General features: G+C 48.5%; 1 long non-coding RNA gene across 3 annotated transcripts in view; it reads right to left on the bottom strand.

Moving 5' to 3' along the window:
- LOC115071996 overlaps positions 1-8,192 on the bottom strand; it is an 18,159-nt gene extending 9,967 nt beyond the window's left edge. The window contains exon 1 of one of the 3 annotated variants that reach the window (XR_003851057.1): positions 8,004-8,192. This is a non-coding gene — a long non-coding RNA (uncharacterized LOC115071996). The remainder of the gene's footprint in view (positions 1-8,003) is intronic. The other 2 variants (XR_003851056.1, XR_003851058.1) reach the window with 2 other exon arrangements.
- Between the last annotated feature and the right edge of the window lie 201 nt (positions 8,193-8,393).

Raw genomic sequence — 8,393 nt, 5'->3', positions numbered from 1 at the left:
TTTTTTTTTTTTAATTTAAAGGACAGGACTAATGATTTTTTTAGCATGTCAGGGAGAATAGATTTAAAAGTTCTGAGACTTAAAAAGTGTTTTGTTTGTGGACTGATAATAGGAAAGTGTATTTTAAGTTGAAATAATCTAATTCGAAAAGTATCTTGTATTGTGTAAAAAGGGGTTAGGTAAATGTGAAAAGGATTCCATTTGAAATCATACCAGCCTTGAAAGAGAAAGTTCCTGAATTTACAACAAAAATAATGACAATAACAACAAAGAAAAAAAAAACATACCACCATTCCAGGCTAATTGCTCAATGGTAAAGAAAACTTTTACATGTGATTTTTTGAAACAAAGTTATAGGATTTTTAATTACCATCCTTTAGGGCTGTACTAAATTTTTCTATTGCTTTGTCTGTCTGACAATTTATATCTGTTTTTCACAAACAGATGGCGGTGTGTGCACCTCACCAGGGCAATTCCTGGCAAATCTATTCCTACGGTAGAGCAGGAACAAAGGGGCCCCATGATGACAAACTGTCTGTTAAGAGACTTGAAGATGGTAGGCAATGGGACAGCTCCAGCTCGCCCTTTTCTCATTCCTAATTGAGGATTAAAAGGAGATCTTGTTAAGGACATTAAAAATGTAATGCTCGTGGAATGACTTTGCCATTTTTTTCTCGCGTTCCCCACTCCCTAAAGATCTGATCTAAAGACCCAAGGTTGTCTTATCCAGATAGAGCTCCTGCACTTGGGACTAAGAATGTGCTCCCCACCCCAACATTGTTCTGCAACAAGGTTATCAAAAATGAACTGGGAGCTCCTAGTAGGTTTAGGCTGGGGGAAAGGATGAGTAAGGAATGTCCCCCAGTAGGCCCCAGCAAGTATTTTAGCCAGGTGAGGACTTGCTGAGGTGGCAGAGTAGAACGTACAAAGAAGCAACTTTCCTATAGACTGAGGGTTTGCTCTTTGTGGGTGGGGTAAGTCTTCAGAGGAAGGCTCAGCACCCCTATGAGATCTGGCTGCAGTTGGAAAGCAGGAGGGTTAGGTATTTGACTGATCCTTCAAGAAGTGTGAGAAAGGAAGGAAGGGAAGAAGAGGAGGAGAAAAGAGAAAAGAAAGAGAAGGATAGGGGAACCAAAGAGGAAGAGCTAGAGGAGGAGGGAGAGAGAGGAAGAGGAGCCAAGTGACTCCCAGGGAGAAACCCTGGAGTTACTATTAGTCAGTCACTCAGCAAAGGCAAAATCTAAATGGTGCTTTGCACTGTCCATGAGGGGATTGACTTGGAGTCCAGAGCTGAGTTCCCTAAATGAGCCTTGCATTCCCATAACTGCAGATGAGCACCTGAAGTCAGTTCCCTCCTCTGGCTCCATGCTGGATACTGGGAGGAGATAGGGACTCAGCTTGTTCAGAGCTCAGGGAGGGGAGAGGCTAGAGGGGGATTTAATTGCCTGCCTGGGTGAATCCAAATGTCCTTTTAAAGCAAAGAAATCAAGAGAGATTGGCCTTTAATTGGCAAACTCTGCTGGTGAGAGTGGGGTGTTAATTAAAACCAGAGAGTGGACAAAGTATAGATTGGGCACCCTTCCCCCAACTTGCCCAGCACACAATCAGACCCAAAATGGCTTTGTTCTCTGTTCCCGTTCCCGCTGTCTTCAGTAAGCACAGCTCACCACCTAAGTTGTGCAACTTGTGTGGTTCTCAGGTTCCCAACTAGCCCGATTAGATAGGGAAATACAGATGAACCTAGAATTCTGTTCACCCCCCAAAGCTGACCATCCTCACATCGTGGACATCACTGTCTGTTGAGCTAGCCTTTGAATCCAGTCATCTAAGTGTTCCCTGAAATGCCACAATGGAAAAGATTAAGTCTGCAGGAAATTCTACACCACAAAATATCAACAGACCAGGTATGTTGCTTCCAATAGGCTGAAACATGAAATGGAGATTCAGGTGCTAAGGTTGAGCACTGTTTAAGGAGGAAGAAGATGACCCCTACCTAATTCCACCCTGTGCCTCTAGGACCTGATACAAGAACCCTCACTGTCAGGCACACCCACATGCAGCCCAGTGGTAGACTGTCTTCTGGCTCCTGTTGACAACAGGCCTCCTATAAACAGGGCAACTCTCTCCCTCAATAGGGGATGCAGACCACTATGCCAGGCCAGCACCCTACCAGAGGCCAACCTCCGAAGCAGGTGTTTAAGATATCTGTATTTATATACAAGTCTGGAGAAAAGTTTTGTGGGAGAGAGGGTCTTGATGCCCACTGAGCTGGGCAGGAGTGTGCTAGAGACCTGCTATGGGTGGCATATGCATTCCAGCTGTGTTGTCACCTGTGTTGTCTTGCCATCAGGTGCAGGTCATGAGGAGGTCAGAAGCAAGAATAGCATAGAACATTCCTGGACCCTGCTCCAAAGATCTCCCAGTAAAGAATAAGGCTGACAGGGTACAGTTCTGAAGTAATTTGGCAGTGTGGGTTGTGGTAAGCCCTCAAGTCCGCCCTCCAGTAGTCTCTGCCCCTGACATTTTCCTCTTCTCTGGCATTTTGTCTTTCTCATCACAATTCAACTACCATCTAGCTGCTGATTCTCTTGTTGTCCCCTCTTCCTGTGTTAGCTGGCTACCCCAGAGTTTCAGTGCAAAGCGAATGTAGCCCAGATCTAAATGAGCCTTGGGCTGACTTTGAGGGACCATCTTTCCATGAGAATTCTGTTTTAAACATACAAACCAGCCTGACCTGGGGTACCCCCATCCTAATCTCTACTAGGACTGGTGGTGGTACTTTGCTGTCCTGCCACAGGGTCCCTCAGATTCAGTCTTTCTGCTTCCTTTTGACCTTCCCCTAATACTTCAGACAACCTCCTCTCCCAACATAGCTCACTCTGGAGACTGGAGTTCTGAGAAGGCAGGCTTCCTACTGCCTGTGCCCAGCAGGAGATGTCTGTGCCCAGCATAGTCTGCAGCAAGAGAAATTGAAAGATTACAGAGGCAAAATGCAAATCACCTGCCTGTCAGAGAACTGAGAGCTCAGCGCTGAACGTGGCAAGTGGATCAAGGTCCTAAACTTCTTTAAGGTCTAGGCCCATCACCCATGAATTCTGACTTCCATCAGGAAGAACACACTTCACGGAGTGTGTGACATCTGTGCCCCCTCCCCCTAGTGGGAGTGGGGCTGAATAGACTTGTGATAAAGAAACAAGGCTGAGAGGATGCCCTGTGTCTGGGGTGGGGGTGGGGGTGGGCAGTTAGAAACACCAAGGTGACAGAACAAAAGGCAAAATTCCTGCCAAGAGATGGGCCCAGTATTCTGGGTAGAGGGCAAATGTTCTCAACCAGGAAGACACAGGATTGAAACTATAACTCCTTTTAGCCTGTGGACTGCTCAGTTTTCTGTAGCTCAGAACTGCAGAAGAAACAGTACATGGTGAAGTTGTTCGTCTTTATTTTAGATTCAGAATGAGCTTTAAAGGGTAAAGCCAACAGCTTCAGCAAAATTGTACGTTTTATATAAGATGCCCCCCCACACCTGTCTCCTGTGATAGGGATGGAACTTCTCATTAAGCAAGAACTCTACCACTGAGCTACATCCTCCCAACCCTTACATCCCCATTTCTTTGTTAAAAATGCCGTGGACCTCCTTACAGAGCTAGGTATGACCCAGGTCCTGCCTTGCCTGACACTTCACCCTGTTCCTTCACAGAAAATGCGATCTGTTCCTGTACCTTTCCTACTCTCCACCCACCTACCTCATGCCTCCACTCCTTCCTAGCCTTTTCCTCCAAACATATCTCAAAATTACATTCTATGTTCTCGACTACCATGCTTTTAACATTCATGATTTCAAATTCGAAGTTTGATATTCTTTGTTTTAAGCAAGCAAGCAAACAGTGGCCAAAAAACACATTTGCCTGTTTTGCAAAATGAGAATAATAAATGAAGGTCATATTTTTAAAGAAATAGCAACACAAAAAATCACACACAGGCCGTTCTCTTTTGGTTTGTATGGCTCATGATCTAACTCGGCCCCCAAATATCTCTGTATTCTTGAAGCTATGTCTTATTGTTTTCAAATAAATAAAATAATGGAAAAACCGATTTACCTGTGAGGGAAAATAATTTGGCTCTCAACTATTTAAGCAAGTATAAGTGGGATCACAAATCAAACAGAGCTAAAGAACAGCAAGTAATTCACTCCAAAGTTCCAAGGTACAGAATACACCAAGATTTTTCTTTTGCACTTGTTTTCGATGTTGAAATTTCCCTTCTAGGCTAAAGATGTTTAAGTCAAGTGAATATAGTATTGCTGACATCCTCGACTGACACTGTTGAGAACATCACTGATGATAATTAGTAAGATGGGCTAAACCCAGTTGCACACCTTCAGTGAGACCCTGTGAATAAATAGTGTAACTTAATTTGTGTTTTTTTTTTTCAGAACTCCTCGATACCTGATGTATTATCTATCAGTAAAATGAAAGAGAGAGAGAGAGAGAGAGAGAGAAACCACTTTGAGAGAGAGAGAGAGATTTTTAATGTGAAGCCTGGTGGGAGGTTGAAGGTAACAGTGACATCTGACTGGTGCAGGTGGGTGTCACAAGGACATCTCAGAGCTCAGAGGAAGAGATGCTGGCGTAAAATAAGCATATTATCGTGAATATAAGTTTAAAAATCATCCCTGCCCTCTTTACCTGTCCAGGGAGAGTCTCCCAAAGATTTACAAAAGATCTGGAATTGGCCCCAAGGGTACAGGGCTGAGGGGGAGGGGAGAAGAGGCATCACTTCCAGTCTGGTGTTAGGGACCAAGAAGGAATTACAGCTTGTAAAATAAGCCTCCATCAGTCTCCCAGGAGACAGCCAGCCTCTACTTGGGTGTTCCGGGCTTGTTAGCCTCAGTCATAATTGGTCTCTCCTCCCATCCCACGTTGTTGGTTTTCTGTGTGTGGCTTTTGGTGTGAGCGTGTTAGGTCATCAACAAATACAATGGGGGGAGGGAGCGAGGGGGACACACATGATTGTTTTAAAGAAGAAAAGAGAAAAGGGATAAGAGAGTGGGCAGGAAGGCTGTGAGCCCAAAGGGAAGATGCCCTAGGATTTAGGATTGCGAAGCAACCCCTGGGGTGATCCAGGGTGAGGAACTCCCTGGGAGTTTTGTCAAAGGGAGAAGAGGCCGGATGGGAGTTAGTACCGCTGAGCTCCCTTGGGACGCTTCTATTCCTTAATATTTAGTTTGCTGGACTCTGGAGGTGCCTACCCATATCTGGCACTTCTCATACTTTTTTTTTTTCTGGAAAAATTCTAATCAGGGATTTCTGCCTAGAAAGGCAGTCTGAAGTGGAGACTAAGGCCTAAAAAACAGGGTGGACTTCCGCCTTTCTCATTCACTTCTTCCAGATTTTTACCTCATCCTCTTTCTCTTCTATCAGAGGAAAAACTGGTGCGAGCGGACGGAGTCGGCATGAAAGCCACGGAGGAGGTAGATGCCTTTGCAGCGTAGAGGGCCCATAGAGGGCCCGAGAGACAGCTCATTGTTTTTGCTCAAAGAGGGTGGACTGATAAGGTCCCGGCCCCAGACCCTTTTCTTACTTCCGGAAGTGGCAGGAAGAGAAATTAAATCGAGTTGCAAACTTTTTGGTGCCTTTCCCGCTTGTTCTGGTTTTTAAAGTTTTCCTTTCACTCGCGCACCTTTGGCTGGCCCTGGTTGCTACTGTGCGGCTGCCAGGGCCACGTCCTCTCTGTCGACCTTACAGAGACACCTCAGGTCTGAACCCCGGTTCTTTTGTCGCCGCAGAGACAGCCTGCCAGGGCTGGAACTGTTAGGGTGGGGATTTTTTGGGGGGGGGTCTGTCCTATGAGGAGTGTGTGTGTGTGTGTGTGTGTGTGTCTGTGTGTGTGTGTATCTTAGCCAGTCCCGCCGCACCGCATCTCCCAGTCTAAGGTAGCAGGGGGTTGGGGGTACCCTGAGCTGTTCCTTCGTTGTCTGTTGAAAAAGGAGGCTTTACATTAAAGGATCTGCTGAGGTTCTGGAGGTCGCCTCATGTTTGCAGGTTCCGGAAGACCAGCTGTCGCTGCCCTTTCCCTGTCCTTTGCTGAGCACCCCAGGCCCCCATGCTTGGAAAAAAATCAGTGGCTTCAAGGTACTTGCAGGTGCCAGCTCGGACGAACGGGTCCCCCTAGGCCCTATTAAGCCTTATCTCTCGCTTTCCCCACTCCACCTCCGCATTAAAAGACCCCCAAAGCACAGCGGACTGCCTTCTCTTTGTAAAGCCGGCAGGAGGCGAGGAGGCAGGCGATAAAGATCAGGCGTTTAAATTGGCCATTTGAAAGATTACATCTCTTCAGCAAGGGTCTTTCTTTCAAAACTCGCACTGAATTGAGGGCTGTGGCTACTCCGCACCCGGCTCTCAAAAGCCGGGCACCTCTTAATTCCACTGTGGAGTGGGCTGGGCTAGGTGACCAGGCGCCATCAAAGGCCCGAGGGAAGGCCGTGGGGCGACACACGTCTAATGACAAGTAATTGACGGATTCGAAGCCCTGCATTACCAGCAGAACCGGGAGGCATTAATTATTTAAAAACGATTAGCCTCGCCGTACGTCCTGCAAGCGTTCAATCTTGTTCCAGGAAGACAACCAGCTAGGCAAGGCTGAGCCCGAGCTTGGAGGACTGCAGACCCGTCCCAGTCCGCCTTGGGCGCGGGGAAAGAGGACAAGCAGCCTAGGGCGCCAGGAAGGACAACAGAGTCCCCACTTATAGAACTAGCCTCATAACAGGGACGCAGAGGGCCCTGGAGACTCTTTACTGCTCCCTGGGCTTGCGATCTGGAGATGGCAGGGGAGCCTGGAATAGATTTCCAGTTGGGGTGACTGTGTCCTTGAGCTGTTGGTCTAAAGTGTCTCATCACCTGTCGAAAGACCCAGAATAAACCTAGCTGGACTTGAGCTTCATCCAACGCCGAATATCAAGGCGTTTAAAGCAAAGATTCCCCAGGGAGAACGCAAGTTTGAGAAACTGGTGGACACCAGGAAAGAAAAGACACTTTTTATTCTTTTTCTCCCCCCCCCCCCCCGCTGATGGGCATCAAACCCAGGGCCTCACAGATGCTAGACAAGAGCCTACCGAACACTGAGCCACACCCTTGACTCAAAAGACACCTTTGCTGTACCCTGCCCTAGCTTTCCATAGTTTCAACCCTCAGCAGAGGAAACAGCTCCGCGAGGTCGGCACCTCCCCGCAGGCGGCGGAAAGACGCGCTTTGAGTCTGGTCTGTCCTTCACAGTCGAGTTTAGCATTCTGGGGCGTGCTCCTGCCACAGAGCAGCCAAGGACAGAGGAGGTCCTGGGCGGCAGTGGAATTGAGGTGATAAATGGCCTCGCGGAGTATTTTGACTTTCCGCTCGGCCCAGCTCCTGACCCGGATGGCTCCCTACCCCGAGCTGCACAGCGAGCGTAAAGACCGCCGCCGCTCCCCGCGGCGAGAGCTAAAGTGACGGATGGCAGGGAACTGCCCGTGCCTGCCTGGGTCTGAGAAGCGGCAGAGAGCGGGATGCGTCCTCACGCGGGGCCTCTGACTCTCCAGACTTCCCTGCATCACGCATACTCCAGTGCCTTATCCCCCCTACCCCCACCCCACAGTCTTCGGGAAACTAAGCGGCCCTCTGTTCGAATTCCCAGCCCAAGTGGCTGTAGGGGACCGATTGGTCCTGGTTTCCCATTGCCTCGAGGCCCCACCAAAACTCCTAGGAAACTGCTCGGGGTTTTAAATTCTGAGACCGCTCATTCTATGCGGCGGTGCACTCTCGAATCTCCCATGCGCCCCCCAAAAAGGCTACCTCCCAACCCCCGGGGTCCACATCCACTGAGCGCACCCCCACCCCCAGCCCTTCAAAGGCGCGCTCAAGCTCCGGGGAGGGAGAAAGGCTGCCTGGGGGAGGGGGATATGTGGACCCGAGTGGGGGGCGGACTCTGTGTGGGGATCCCGGGCGTGGCCCCCGAGTGGGCGCGTTCCCTACCTGTGGTGGCCGGCTGGAGGGCGGGCGGGAGACAGAGCGTCCAGCGCTGGGAGGGAGGTGGCGGACTGCTCCCAGCCGAGGCATCCCCGCATTTATTTGAGCTCAAACCGAGCGACTGTTGACTTTAGCACACAAAGCAAAGATTTCACTGCCCGCTAGTTTAAAAATGAATATTTTACCAAGATATCGATCAGCGTTATAAAATTCAGTTAAGTACAATGGGATCCTGGAAAAAAAAAGAATAATAAAGGAGGGGGAGGCAATATAATATCTGTGCAAATTTGCTGAAGTGTGACGTGGCATGGAAAGTTTACCCTCCTGGAATTCGGATCTAGAATGTTTTTTTCGGTTGTTTACTGACTTTGTTTATTCACAGATCACGGTTGCTTA

This window comes from Nannospalax galili, unplaced genomic scaffold (genome assembly GCF_000622305.1).
Source record: "Nannospalax galili isolate Female #2095 unplaced genomic scaffold, S.galili_v1.0 scaffold1000, whole genome shotgun sequence".
NCBI classification, from domain to species: Eukaryota; Metazoa; Chordata; class Mammalia; order Rodentia; family Spalacidae; genus Nannospalax; species Nannospalax galili.
The sequence above is the reverse complement of the archived record's forward strand: the minus strand, read 5'-3'. Positions and strand labels throughout refer to the sequence as shown.